This window comes from Bolinopsis microptera, chromosome 9, assembly GCF_026151205.1.
Source record: "Bolinopsis microptera isolate Bmic1 chromosome 9, MBARI_Bmic_1.0, whole genome shotgun sequence".
Classification (NCBI taxonomy): domain Eukaryota; kingdom Metazoa; phylum Ctenophora; class Tentaculata; order Lobata; family Bolinopsidae; genus Bolinopsis; species Bolinopsis microptera.
Window position 1 is genome coordinate 17,389,702 of NC_087080.1, and position 15,972 is coordinate 17,405,673.

Genomic DNA, 15,972 nt, shown 5'->3' on the forward strand with positions numbered 1-15,972 from the left:
AGAACCCTTCAGTGCCTTCAGTCTGGAGCTTGTTATTCTCAAAGTGGAAGTCTGGGCAAGATCAACAAGGCTTCCATCATTAGTGTAGTAGGAGTTGAAACCCCCGTTAGTGGGGCTCCATTTTACACCCATTTTGCTGGGAATGTCCTTCAAATTGCAACTGATCACGTGATCGTCGAATGTGTACACGTTCATAGAAGCAGGAGTAATCTGGGCAGCTGTAAAATACATTTGGTTTACATAAGTTGATTCCTAAAGAATAAATTAAATTGAGGATAAGCGTCCATGTCGCTTACTGAAACACTTGCAGTTGAATATGGACTCGAAAAAATTCAGCTTCTTATTATTATCCAAATTGTGTATTGAAACTAATCCATAAAGAATAACTAACTTGGGTTGTAAATAGTTATCTGTTGAGTGGCTATAACAGGTGTATTTGAGGTTCCAACCATTATTTTACAAGTAAAAGTTTCAATCCTACTCTCGCTCTTCATCATGATAACTTGGAGCTGGTAACTGGAGATGGTCAAGGTGGAGGTTTGTGTGGATCCCTGGTGGTTCCCGTCCACGAGGTTGTAAGAGTTGGAGAGCTCTGTTGCCGGGCTCCACTTCACCCCAGTGTACTTACTTGGGAGATCAGATAACACACACGATATCACGTGGTCATCCATTGCGTACACATTTGTCATTATAGCTGATATCTTGGCCACTGAGAGGAGTCACAATTAAAGGTTACTGCACCGAGATTAATTCAATACAATAATCAGATGGGGCACGCCTTGGAATAGGCACCATGATAGGAAGGGTTCCACTTGCTAATATAGAGCCAGGAAAACAACAAGTGGCACATGTGAGATCTGAGTAACTGGAGAATATACCTGATTACTATGGTTACTATGGTTACTATGGTTATTATGGTTACTATGGTTACTATGGTTACTATGGTTACTATGGTTACTATGGTTATTATGGTTACTATGGTTACTATGGTTACTATGGTTACTATGGTTACTATGGTTACTATGGTTATTATGGTTACTAAGGTTACTATGGTTACTGTGGTTACTATGGTTACTATGGTTACTATGGTTACTATGGTTACTATGGTCACTATGGTTACTATGGTTACTATACCTGGGGTGTAGATAACAATGCTCTGTGTATCTGATACCAAAGTTTTAGACTTCCCCACATAAATCTTGCAGGTGAATGTTGCTGTCTTGCTGGCATCCTGCAGTATCTGGAGTTGAGAGCTGGAGATAGTGAGGGTTGACAGCTGAGAAAGAGAGGTTTGAACGTGGTTACCATCTTGAAGAAGGTAAGAGTTAGCAGTGGGAGTGGCAGGACTCCACAGGACATCCTGTACTTGTGTGGGGATGTCCTCCAGTAGACAACTAATAGTGTGGATATCAACTGTGTACACGTTGGTAGAGGGAGGGGTTATTGTTGCAGCTGTAACAGTGTTATTGTTAGTGTTAGGCAGGGGTTATTGTTGCAGCTGTAATAGTGTTATTATTAGTGTTGAATTAGTGGGCCTCTCTAATCACCTTAATAACACCAGAATGTGTGTGTGTGTGTGTGTGTGTCTGTCTGTCTGTCTGTCTGTCTGATCGTCTGTGTGTAATTTCCGAACGGTTATACAAAAAAACGGTAATAGTTACGGGACTGGTTTTTTCGGTATAGTGCCGACAAAACTCTGACGAAGCCAATAAGCAAATTTTATAAAAATCGGCCGGTGGTAAGTGGTTTAATTGATGGTTTTGTACCACAAAATATGTTACATAAAATGGCTTGAGAAGAACGGCAAGAGTTACGGGGCCAGCTCTCTCTCTCTCTGCATAATATTACGTAGCGTATATATTACATGGCGTATATATTACATGGTCATATAATACTATAAACTTATTACGGTAGGGGAGAGAGCTCAAACGGTCTGTTTGGACTGTAGAGAGAGTTCATACTTTCATACGACAATGTAATGCATGTTCACAAATATGATAGGCTGGTGTGGTGCATGGTGTTAATTTCTATTGATTATTGATTAAGAATTACAATCTTTTAAGCATACTATTGGATACGTGAGGGCACTCCGAATAGAATTGCTCGCCTAATCCGGGTTTTGACTCAGCGGGTAATTACTCCTACCCTTTTTAACTGCGGCAGTGAAATCCCGGCCGTAGGCCGGGTTACACTAGTATAGTAATATATACAAATTAATAATGACAATCTTTATCTATAATATCTTAGTTTTTGTATAAAACATCTTATTAAAAGAGTGTACGGTAACTGAAAAGTGCAAAACTTACTTGGGGTATAAATAGAAATAGTCTGAGTTGCTGTTACCGCCGTTTGGGAAGTCCCTACAATAATGCTACAGGTGAAGGTGATAGTCCTGCCTGAACCCTTCAAAGAAGCAAGTCTAGCAGCTGAGATAGACAAGGTTGAGGTTTGAGAAGTGTGATCGTGGGTTCCATCTGCTACAGTGTAAGAGTTAGGAGGACCAGCCTGGTTGGTGGGGTTCCAGTATATTCCTGATATCTGATCGGGGATGTCATCAAGTTCACAGCTAATCACGTGGTTTTCCACTGTGTATACATTCATCATCGCTGGCTTTATTGAAGCAGCTGAGGATAATGACATTCTCTTGTTAGTTTCATCAATAATTTGTGAATGTGGTTAGAATGGTTGCTAATTATATATTAAACATATTATATTAAATGTAATAAAATAATTAAGAGAGTTTTACACTTACTTGGGGTGTAGACGGCTATGGTCTGTGTAGCCCTGACAGGGGTATCAGAGGTCCCTACAGTGATCTCACATGTGAAAGTGTGGGTACTCCCAGAGTTCTTCAGAGACAAGATACCCAGTTGGTAGCTGGAGATGGTTAAGGTGGAGGTTTGAGTGGAGCCTCCGTGGGTTCCATCCTCCAGGGTGTAGGAGTTGGGTATTTGTGTAGCAGGGTTCCATTTTACACCAGTTATTTGATCAGGAATGTCATCGAGGACACAGTTGATCACATGTTCATCCATTGAGTAAACGGTTGCAGTTGGAGATGATATGGTGGCACCTAACAGAAGCAGCAAGTTGATACAAAATGATGATACAAAATGATGGTAGATTGCAAAATTATTTCTGGTCGTGTTTTGCAAATTTTCTGCAAATGTTAAATCACCGCTCCAATACAAAATCCTTATTTTGAACTAATTTGCTACTTACTGGGGCTGTAAATAGTGAATTTTTGTGTCGTTTTGAGTTCCGTCTTTTTGGTCCCCACTACAATTGAGCAGGTAAAGGAATGCTCTGCTTTTTTAACCTTTATAACCTCCAACTCATCGCTTGAGATAGTCAAAGTGGAAGATTGAGTGAAGCCGCTGAAGCTGTGATCACCATTGTCGATATCCCACTGATCAGCAACATCTGCTGCGTGGGTCCAGTGCACATCGTATTCAGGGGCGGGGATGTCCTCCAGCAAACAGGATATTTCGTGGTCCTCTACGGTGTACACATTTGGCGATGTCGGCGTTATCGTTACAGCTAAAAAGGAGGGTTAATGGGTACGAGCAATATTTAATGGGTGTAGAATAGAGGAGACACCATTAAGTAAAACAAAATTTTAAGTAAAACAAAAATTAAATTTTATTGCCATTACAATGAATAATGGTATCATAATAAATATATTGCTGCTATATAAAATCTCTTTACCTAAACTATTATTAAACTTAGGTAAAAAGTCTTACTTGGTGTGAATAAATGGATGGTTTGGGTCGCTGTAATATCCGTTTTGGCCACAGTAATTTCACAAGTAAATGTGTGTGTCCTTCCAGACGCTTTCAGAGATTCAAGTTCCTCTTGTGAGATAGTCAAAGTAGAGATTTGTCTTCTGCCCGGGATATCATAGGTCCCGTCAGCCAGGCTGTATTTTCCAGTGGTCTCGGTAGCTGGGCTCCAAGTAACTCCCGTCACTTCTTCTAAAGTATCATCAAACATACAGCTTATAACATGATTATCGTCCGTTGTGTAAACGTTAGTTATCATCGGTTTAATGGAAGCAGCTGAGGAGGATTTAGAAGTTAGTTGTCTGTAAAAATACATGCGATAATCACAATGTAGTAGTGTAGAATTGTAGAATTGTTGGTCCGCTATTCCTAGCAACTCTAATATATGTGGGATTACTTGGGGTGAAGAGAAGGAGATCTTGTGTTGTTTTCATGATATGATCACCAACAGTAACTGTGCAAGTGAAGAGATGACGAGCTTGGAACGACTTAAGAAGGGCCAACTCGGAACTCTTTATCTTTAAAAAGGCTGTTTGGGTGTGTCCAGATGAATCGTAAGATCCAAGGTCCTGAGTGTAGGCACCAGTGACGCTATCAGCTGGGATATGACTCCACACGATGTCGGTTTGTTTTGCAGTGATCCCTGTTATTACACAGCTGATAATGTGATCCTGCATGGTGTACGCTTTAGTAGCGGGAACTTCCATAGAGGCTTCTGAAATAGAGAAATTAATAATACATCATTTCAAATGAATTTACCTTAACTGATGAGCAACTGGAGGGGTATTAGAATCGATGGCTTGTTAAGTCAAAACGTAGATGGAGTATAATGATCAGTAAGAACTAACGTGGTGTTAATATTGTTAAATCTTGAGTTTGTTCTATGTCGTATGATGAATATAGAAGATTACAGGCGAAGGATTGCTCTTCATCAATGGCTTTCAGTTCTACAAGTTGAGCCGCCGTGATGGTAAGAACAATATCTGCAGTGTTCTCACTCCCAGTAAGGGAGTCAGGGAGGGGGTCGGAGAGGAAGGTGCCTCCGCTGGGGAGAACGGGAGTTATCCATTTAAACTCTATTACTGGTCCGGCGAGATCGTCTATTGTGCAGATTATTTGATGGTCACCAGTATTCATCACTGTTGCATCGTTAGCGTCTATCTCTAGCTCTGGGGGAGTGAGATAATAATGTCATGACAACAGAGGGAGTGAGATAATAATGTCATGACAACAGAGGGAGTGAGATAATAATGTCATGACAACAGAGGGAGTGAGATATTAATGTCATAACAACAGAGGGAGTGAGATAATAATGTCATGACAACAGAGGGAGTGAGATAATAATGTCATGACAACAGAGGGAGTGAGATATTAATGTCATGACAACAGAGGGAGTGAGATAATAATGTCATGACAACAGAGGGAGTGAGATAATAATGTCATGACAACAGAGGGAGTGAGATAATAATGTCATGACAACAGAGGGAGTGAGATATTAATGTCATGACAACAGAGGGAGTGAGATAATAATGTAAGGACAACAGAGGGAGTGAGATATAAATGTCATGACAACAGAGGGAGTGAGATAATAATGTCATGACAACAGAGGGAGTGAGATATTAATGTCATGACAACAGAGGGAGTGAGATAATAATGTCATGACAACAGAGGGAGTGAGATAATAATGCCATGACAACAGAGGGGGTGAGATAATAATGTCATGACAACAGAGATTCAACTGTAACATTTATGTAAAACCACTATATCTACTTATAATTTCTAATGTTATACACATGATCGCAAGTAGAATGTTTGGTACGTACGATGTGAAGCGAGAGAGGGGTGTAGTAGAGCACATGTCAGTACACTCAAGAGGAAGACACGTCCAGCCATATCCTGCACGTGCAAATATTATACTTCAGATTACCTACAAGGTATTTATACAAGGTATTTCTGGTATTTCTGTCACAGAATCTATAGTAAGAAGGTGGTTGGGACGGTACCGCGACAATTGACTCCCGACAATTGACCCCCGACAATTGAACCCCTATGTAATTACACTGGGGTCAATTGTCGCGAAATCTAAGGTTTAGTACGACAATTGACCCCCCGACAATTGACCCCCGACAATTGACCCCCTATGTTATTACACAGGGGTCAAGTGTCGCGAAATTTAGGGCTTAGTACGACAATTGACCCCCGACAATTGACCCCCCATGTAATTACACTAGGGTCAATTGATCGGGTTAGGGTCAGGGTCAGGGTCAGGGTCAGGGTCAGGGCCAGGGCCAGGGCCAGGGCCAGGGTCAGGGTCAGGGTCAGGGTCAGGGTCAGGGTCAGGGTCAGGGTCAGGGTCAGGGTCAGGGTCAGGGTCAGGGACAGGGTCAGGGTCAGGGTCAGGGTCAGGGTCAGGGTCAGGGTCAGGGTCAGGGTCAGGGTCAGGGTCAGGGTCAGGGTCAGGGTCAGGGTCAGGGTCAGGGTCAGGGTCAGGGTCAGGGTCAGGGTCAGGGTCAGGGTCAGGGTCAGGGTCAGGGTCAGGGTCAGGTTCAGGGTCAGGGTTAGAATTGTATTAAATTATATTGGCATTTGTCGGGGGGTCAATTGTCGGGGGGTCAATTGTCGAGGGCCAATTTTCGGGGGGTCAATTGTCGGGGGTCAATTGTTGCCCATCCGACCAATAAGGTGGTTGGTACTATAAATTAACAGGTAGACCAATAAGGTGGTTGGTACTATGAATTAACAGGTAGACCAATAAGGTGGTTGGTACTATGAACTAACAGGTAGACCAATAAGGTGGTTGGTACTATGAATTAACAGGTAGACCAATAAGGTGGTTGGTACTATGAACTAACAGGTAGACCAATAAAGTGGTCGGTACTATGCACTAACAGGAAAGCCAGAAATCACTACTACGAACTGTTCTCTAAACAAACACAGATAGTTTGATAATATCTGGTTGTAACTTCTAATATATAACCGGATATTATCCAACTATCAGTATTTCAATCATGAGACTAATAAACAGCGAACTACTCCATCATATGATATGTTGATTAGTTGAACTATAGAAGTATAGACATTTGAAATATCATATGCCTATCTTAAAAGTTCTTCCTGTGACAATCTTCTAAAGTTAAATTGGGAAAAACGTGGTCCATCTCGTGCGAAGAAAGCCAGAAAGCACTAGTATAGCATGAACTGTTCTCTAAACAAACACTGATAGTTGGGGAAAACGTGGTATATCTCGTGTGAACTTTCAATGAACAGGGTCTACTACGAACTGTTCTCTAAATAAACAAGCAAGTCGCAGCTGGTACTACCTTTAAAATAACATGGCAAATCATTGCTAGTTCTGTGGTCTGATAGGTTTAACCCTGCCCAATCCCACGGTCAGTAGTTCTGCACGCTTCCGGGCACGTTTTTCTCAGCTACCAGAATATTACACACGATTTACACGATTAGAAAATCTATTAGTTATAATACAGGAATGATAAAAATTGTAAAGTATAAGATATCTTACTTCCCTCTGAAGTAGAACACTAAAAGTTGATGAGAGAGCTTCAAACATGGAGATGGAGGGAAGCGGTGTCCTACTGCAGGGAGGTAAATCAATACCTGTATCGCGATGGTAAATCGTTATGATAAAGTAAAAATTAAAACAAAGTGAATGATGTCAGTGTTATAGTGAACCGGAGGCAACATCAATGAGGACGTATACACTTATTGTACATATTGTTATGTTCATTGTGAATCCTACTACACAATCAAGTAAATTCATGTTCTTACCTTTCTCAACTCACGTTGTTCACTTTCTACTTTCCATCACTTTCAGCTCAATGGCACAGGATTAAAAAAGTACAGCTTATATAAATTATATAATACTAATATAAATAATAATTTTGCAGTTGTCAAATAATTATATATAATACTAGTACGCTTCAAAAAAATAACACATCGGATAGTATACTCGATTTTTTTTACTGAATTTGATTTTTATACCAGTATTTAAATTCTCAAATCACAATGGATGAAATATTAATTTATTGCGCGTTATTCTATAAATATAATTATAGATTTTTAATTGTAGTTGACGAAATGAGAGTCTCCACTCAGTGTGTTAAAACATAATTCTTTGTCGACGTTTCGGCTACATGCCTTTGTCATAAACAGGACGTACTGAAAACTTACATAGCTGCAAAGATACAATGTTAAAATAATCTATTAATACTACGAAATATAACAACAACAAATAACATCTTGAAACACAACAACAATCACAAATGTTTCCAAAAGAAACATAAAATATAACGGCTAAAAGAATCCAAACCGCAACAAGCCGTGAACAATTCTTCAAAGAATTATGTTTTAACACACTGAGTGGAGACTCTCATTTCGTCAACTACAATTAAAAATAAATGATTGACCCACTCATAAGAGCAAAACAAGATTACCAGTACATATTCCCACCTGAGTGGAGATACTCGCTCTTTGGGACGTTACTTATAACTGAAAAACTGCAAAGGCAACTACACAACCAATGGTTCCTCATAAACTGCAGAAAAGAAAAGAAAATTCCGTCATTTATTCACCATTTGGTAAACCCTAAAATCCCTAACACTCCATCAAAATTTCTACAAGCATATCTTAAGACCACCTTAGCCTGGAAGAAGAGCATCTTAAACCTTAAAATCAAAGATTCATTTCGAATAACAAAAGACCTAGAAAGAAAACTTGAAGATATGTTGTCATACATTTTAAATTTAAATAGTAAAACGAGAGCTCAGACGAAATTCAAAAAAGATTCCCTAGACTATCTTGAACTATACTCAGGTCAAATAAAAGCAGTTATAGAAAGAGACAAATTAGAAACACTAAAGAAGAAATTAAAGAAACTCACCACCTGGGAACGACCACCTATTAATCAACCTAAGTCCACACCTAGAGTCACAGTAATTGGAACACCCGACCTACCGGATGGCACATTAGAGCTCTTAGATAGAGGTCCAAAATTCGCCCTACCAAACATGCCCACTAGAAAACAAGAGAAAGCTGAGATGCTGAAGGAAGTTGAAGTTGGATTAGAACGCTATGCGTATGGATCTAGGTACTTAGATAATATTACAGAAGTGGATCAGACTAACAAGCCGCTTTTTCTAAGAAAACCAGAAGATTTCAAATTTCAGCCTCAACAAATTAATAACCCAGCCAAAGAACACGTTCTCCAGGCAGTGAAAGCCGCAGTTATATTGGATTATGACAAGGCCCTAGGAAAGAAACAACACCACACCACTCTGAAAACTATTGACCAACAACAGAAGATAGTTAAAGAGCTGAGAGCTAGGGACGACATTGTAATCAAAGTAGCTGATAAAGATAAACAGTTCGTGATCTCAGATAAAACTTTCTACATTAAGAAGGTAGAGGAAATGCTATCTGATACTCGTACATACAAACAACTGCCCAAAAATCCTCTTCCTCGCATGAACACAGATATAGATGGCTTGATAATTTCACTTACACAAAAATATCCTTGGATCGGAGAACATTGTAATCCATATCTTCCTCGTATACCAGAGTTTTATTGTACATGGAAAACACACAAAGATATTTCACCGCCACCCTTGCGACCTGTCACATCCCAAGTAGATTCACCAGCGGAAAGACTAGGTCATTTTGTTACCAATATACTTAACCAAGCACTAGACTTGGTTCCCGTTAACACTAAGAACACTCCTCAATTTCGGCAAAAATTAGAAAATCATTGGATGGGAAGAATAAACACAAACCACATAATGTTCACGGCTGATGTGAAAAGCCTCTACACAAATGTCCCACTTGTAGAAGGACACAAAGTTATCATAAAGTTCATAAAAAACAACAGGGATAAAATCGATACAAATGGAATGGACCTCGGGGACTTTGACTTGGTCCTCAAATCAGTCATACAGGCAGGATACTTCAGATTTGATTCAAAGTTCTACCAACAACTAAATGGACTCGGCATGGGTGTGAAACCAGCTCCACCATTTGCAATAATCTATGTTTACTGTACAATCGAATTGCCTCTGATGGAGAACGACTATTCCTACATACCAGAAGCTCCCCCCAAACCAGTAGGACTCCCAATCATAGATATGTGGGATAGATATGTAGATGACTGCTTCAGCATAATCGAGGGAGATGAAGACACAGTACTATTGCTGTTTAACTACATTAACTCGTTGAACAGGGATATACAGTTCACATATGAGTGCTCCAAAGATTGTGTTGCATTTTTGGACCTGAACATCTATATGAATACGGTGGACAAGAGGTTAGATTTTTCCTTATTTGTTAAACCAACCAGCCAGGACATATTCCTAAATTATGCCTCTGCTCACCCTCGTAGAACGATTCTGAACTCAAAAATAGCTTACTTATCATTACCTTATATAAATGAACAGACGTGTCGAAAAGTCTACTATACCCTAAGAAATCAAAACCTCTTGGATTCCACCAGGGTAACATTCACATCAGGACAACGTCTCATGGAAGCTTTAACAAGATCTAGCCTACAGCAAACAAAATGCAATAAACAAAGTGACAGCAAATGCTACCAGTGCGATAAATCCTGCATGATCAAAAACATTTGCTACCAATTAATATGCCAAATATGTTATAAGTCCTACATTGGGGAAACTGGTAGGTTTAAAAGAAGTAGAGCCTGGGAACACTACAAATCAGTAAGGGATGGCAACAAATCTACGGCCATGGGTAAGCACTACCTAGAGGAACATGCAGACATTTCAATGCCAAACATACCGTTTCGGTTTATAGTTCGAAAAAGATGTAAAGACTATGTGGACCGTCAATTGTGGCAGTCGGTTCTAATAAAACGTGAAAACCCAGAAATAAATACTCAATTGTCTGAGTCCGTAAATGAAGGTGATTGGATAAAATATACTTGGAAGTTAATGTAATATTGAACTTATAAACCTAGATAATTTTTGATTAATCAGTTTTATGAAGGAGCTATCTTGGTAAAATGTTTGTAGTATTATGAAGAATTGTTCACGGCTTGTTGCGGTTTGGATTCTTTTAGCCGTTATATTTTATGTTTCTTTTGGAAACATTTGTGATTGTTGTTGTGTTTCAAGATGTTATTTGTTGTTGTTATATTTCGTAGTATTAATAGATTATTTTAACATTGTATCTTTGCAGCTATGTAAGTTTTCAGTACGTGTTGTTTATGACAAAGGCATGTAGCCGAAACGTCGACAAAGAATTATGTTTTAACACACTGAGTGGAGACTCTCATTTCGTCAACTACAATTAAAAATAAATGATTGACCCACTCATAAGAGCAAAACAAGATTACCAATAATTATAGATTAATTGAAATAGTTGGTGACTTAGATCTTGGCTTTTTTGGAGCGGATGTGTTCTTTGACCTTGTCTGGAGTGCAAGTAATATACCTCGCTACTAAATTACCCAGCTGGCCACCTCACAACGTCAGACTGTCCAGTGTCCGTATATACATATACGGATATAGATATAATAGCGCTACAAACACTGGAATTGTATTTGTGATGGATATTACCGTCATATCGTGACACTCGGACCATGCTATGGAATTAACGCCGTCAACTTGTCAACGAGAAAACTGCTCAGCACTATTTAAATCACTTCTGGAACTGTGCCACGGAACTGTGAATTTAAAAAATCGAATTATTTGTGTTATCATAATTCTCATTTTCTCTTGACAAAACTGTAACAATGTTTGGGCTGGGTGTGTTGTTGAAGCAAAGCACGTTTGCTTGATATATTGAAACTATTATCAGTGTAGAATTTTAATTCTTATAATCATTTATGATGTGTAATTATTAACATTAACTTCAGTAAAATGCAACCAACTAAGCAGCACATGTTAATTAGGTAATCACACTGTATCCCCTTCAATTGATATTGTACGGCTTTGTGATGATAAGTATAATAACATATTATGTTCGTTACTCACCCGTTTATAATTTTAGAACTCAATAATTGCACCTTTTGACCTTTTCTTCTTTGATTTGGTAGTTATTTGTGCTACAAACTTGTACTACACCAGTCATATTTGTATAGTTATGATACATATTCAAAAGCTTCCATTTGCATTGTCGAGCTTCAGCAAGCAGCATATATCTGGGGGTAGCTGTGGTACCCCCGCTAGTCTATTGGGGGGGGGGGGGGCTTAGAGAGGGAATGAGTGTAGTGGGGGGCGTATAGGGGGGCCGGGGGCATGGACAATTACAAGCTGCAAGAGGAGGTGAGGGCTGCAGAAGAGAGGTAATAAGTTGGTGAGTGATGAAAGTTCTTAAAAAGATGTATTAATGGTAAATTGAAAAGGTAATAATTCAGTAGTGAGAGGAGGGGTCGAGGGGTCGTTCTTCACAGGCAGGGGGTGGCACAGTGTTAAGTTTCACCAATAATCACAATCCTATAAATCCTTTCCCTAATTCGCTAAGAGCTCTAAAAGTAAAAGTTTAAAAATAATCAATATTCGCTAATTTCATGGTCCCCGTCATCAGGGGACTCCCTCCCCACCTCCTCGTAGTCCATCTCCAGAGCAGCCATGTCCTCCCGAGCCTCTGAGAACTCCCCCTCCTCCATACCTTCACCCACATACCAGTGAACGAAGGCTCTCTTTCTGTACATCAGGTCGAACTTGTGGTCCAGGCGAGCCCAGGCGTCTCCTATAGCCGTGGTGTTGGCCAGCATACAGACAGAGCGGAGGACTGGAGCTAGGTCCCCACCAGGGACGGCAGCAGGGGGCTGGTAGTTGATACCGACCTTGAACCCTGTGGGACACCAGTCTACAAACTGTATGTTCCTCTGGGTCTTTAGGGTGCTGATAGCCACGTTCACATCTTTAGGGACTACGTCACCTCGGTACAGGAGACAGCAGGCCATGTACTTGCCGTGTCTAGGATCACATTTAACCATCTGGTTGGCAGGTTCAAAACAAGCAGCTGTAATCTGGTCCACTGAGAGCTGCTCGTGATAAGCTTTTTCTGGAGAGAAGACCGGAGAGTAGGTTACCAGAGGAAAGTGGATCCGGGGGAAAGGGACCAGGTTAGTTTGAAACTCTGTCAGGTCAACATTTAGAGCTCCATCAAATCGGAGAGAAGCAGTGATGGAGGAGACAATCTGTGCCATGAGTCTGTTCAAGTTGGTGTAAGAGGGCCTCTCAATGTCAAGGTTCCGACGGCAAATGTCATAGACAGCCTCGTTATCAGCCATAAAGGCACAGTCCGAGTACTCTAAGGTGTTGTGCGTAGTGAGGACAGAATTGTAGGGTTCTACAACTGAGGTTCCCACTTTAGGAGAGGGGTAGATAGCAAACTCAAGCTTACTCTTTTTACCATAGTTCACTGCTAGTCTCTCAAGAAATAGAGAGGTGAACCCGGAGCCAGTACCCCCTCCAAAGGAATGGAAGACGAGGAAGCCCTGCAGTCCACTACACGCGTCAGTGAGTTTCCTCACCTTATCCACCAGCTCATCTATCTTCTCTTTTCCCACCGTGTAATGTCCTCTAGCATAGTTGTTAGCAGCATCCTCCTTGCCACTTATCAGCTGGTCCGGGTGGAAGAGTTGTCTGTAGGTTCCCAATCTAACCTCATCTATAACCGTCGGCTCCAAGTCCAAGAAGACAGCTCGAGGGACATGTTTCCCAGAACCAGTCTCCCAGAAAAAGGTGTTGAAGGAATCATCAGCTCCAGTGGTGGCGTCTGAAACAATTGAAACAAATCAAATTGCGGCAAACGTCCGTTTTCATGATATGTATAAACAAAAACCAATATTATATATATTTATACAGTTTTTTAATACTTCAACACCTCCTATATAACAAATAATTTGAGGATGACTGTAAAGTACCTTTTACCGACATTTGAATTCAAGGCGATGTGTTTACTGACAGTTTGTGGCTGACTGACAATATACATAAATATATATATATATATATATATATATATATTTCATGTGCTGGACCTCTACACAATAAAAAAAAGCGTTGTGATTAATCTTCGATAGTCTTTGCATTGTTTATGTACATCATTTTGAAAATTATATCATTAAAGTAACTACAACCAATAATAATCAGATACAATTGATAATAAATACAAACTAAAGCAGTGGAAAATCTTATGAACTGAAATTTAAAAAAGAAACTGAAAGCCGTTAAAAATGTAACTCTTATCTTATCTCTTATCTAAATACTGATAACAGATATCTCGAAATTACTTATAATCACAACAAAAACCTGTAAAATTTATACTACGTAAAAAAGGTAATATGCACGTCTCTGAAAATGGTATAGACTAAATAAAATCTACAAAATATACTAAAACTAAAACTAAGCTCCGCAGATATAAAAAGTAGATGTTACTATCATGGTGTTCCAACCCCAAACCTTCAAGGTTTTCAATTGGGTCTGGTAGAACCCCTCTCTATCTTCCATAATCCTTTTCTTTTGTCTGCGTTACAAATATAGTCCAAAAACAAAAGCGTCTACGATAATGACAGAAAGGTGCTTACTAAGTGAGGAATTATAGCTCTATGGGTTCAAAAATCTAAATCAAGATCAATATCTAAAAAAATGGTTAACAAATGTACAACTTCTTATACCTTTCGTTATGTGCTCTTTTTGTTAAGAGAATCTCTTAGGGGATTTGAGGTAGTATAACCGACATACGACTGTTTACAAGTCTTACACTCCATTAAATTAATGAGGTTATAACTCTGACAAGATATATACTAGTTAAGGGGAAAACTTGTATAGAAAATATATATTATATAATATATCCATATACACATGTTTCGTCCAATCGGAACACATCAGTCATGGCACAAATCATCAGGGTTGTTTTTGCAGATGGCGGGTATCGATCCGGCAACGTTCGATTACTGCCCCGGAACCACGCCACTGAGCACTAAGCCATTAATGATTAGGAATAAAACATAGGTAACCAACCGCTCTACAATCAATACAGTAAGGAGCTTTGCATTAAGCTGAGCGGTATAAGATCCTTATTCAATCCCAAGAGTGCTCAAGCTTGAGTAAACTAGGCGAGCATATATTATCCATAGAACAGTTTTTCGTTTTATAGGACTCATCAGTATGGCTCAAAATTCATCAGCGGTTGGTTTTGCTGATGGCGGGTATCGAAATAATAATTATAAATGTATATATATATTTTAAAAAACCCTTTAATCTTCATTATAAAACAGGCGATATATTATATATGGATCCGTGCCCTTTTTCTGCACCACGGCATCAACTTTAACGCAAAAATTTCCGCCCAAAAAAAGTAAAAGACTCAAAAGAAATTTTTTGCGGTCAAATGCTTTTTTTTGCTTTTCAATCAGCATGAAAAAATAAAAAATAGGGGATTTTAAAAAAAAGAAATTTTGTGCCAAAATTTGGATCCCCAAACGATTTAAAAGGGGAAATTATTTAGGGCCTTGAGCTTGCACCCTTTAGGGTTATACGGGTTCCGCTTTAAAGAATTAAAAGTGCCACGTTCTATGGAAATTTTTCGTCAGCCAAATTTTTTCATTGGGCAAACTGTCAGTTCGCACAAAAAGGAAAAACAAAACTATTTTTCATTGCGGCCTCATCCCGCCCTTAAAAAAAACGTCCCACGTAATTCCTTGAAAACCCAAGATCGGAATTAAAATCTCATAAACGGGCGTGAAAAGACACGTTGACTTGTTCTAAAATTTGTTTTGGGGACAACGTGGATGAGGCCCTGGTCACAGAAAAAAAAACCCGACCCCACCATTTTCTAACTAACGACAGGGGAAGCTAATTCCCCCGGGAAACAATATCGTATATAAAATACTCTGGAGGATTAAAATATCATAATCGTGTGGAAGAGTATTTTTATGGGGGGGAAAGTCAATGGGAAACAAAACTTCCGTTTTCTTGTCATGGTAGGGCAGACTTGACCATTTAAAAATCCAATTCACTTTGATTCAGTTGATCTTGGGGCAGTTTGTATAGTAATCGAAATATGTGGGTTTCTAAAATGACACCTTGGGGTTTCGGTACTAAAAAATACCCTAACTATGAAATCGGGGTAAGCTTTAATAAAAAGGTTTTTGTTTTTCCCAGGGGAATAAAAGTAGGGGGGTTTAATTAAGAAGTCGAAACTTCAAAATTTCAGGATT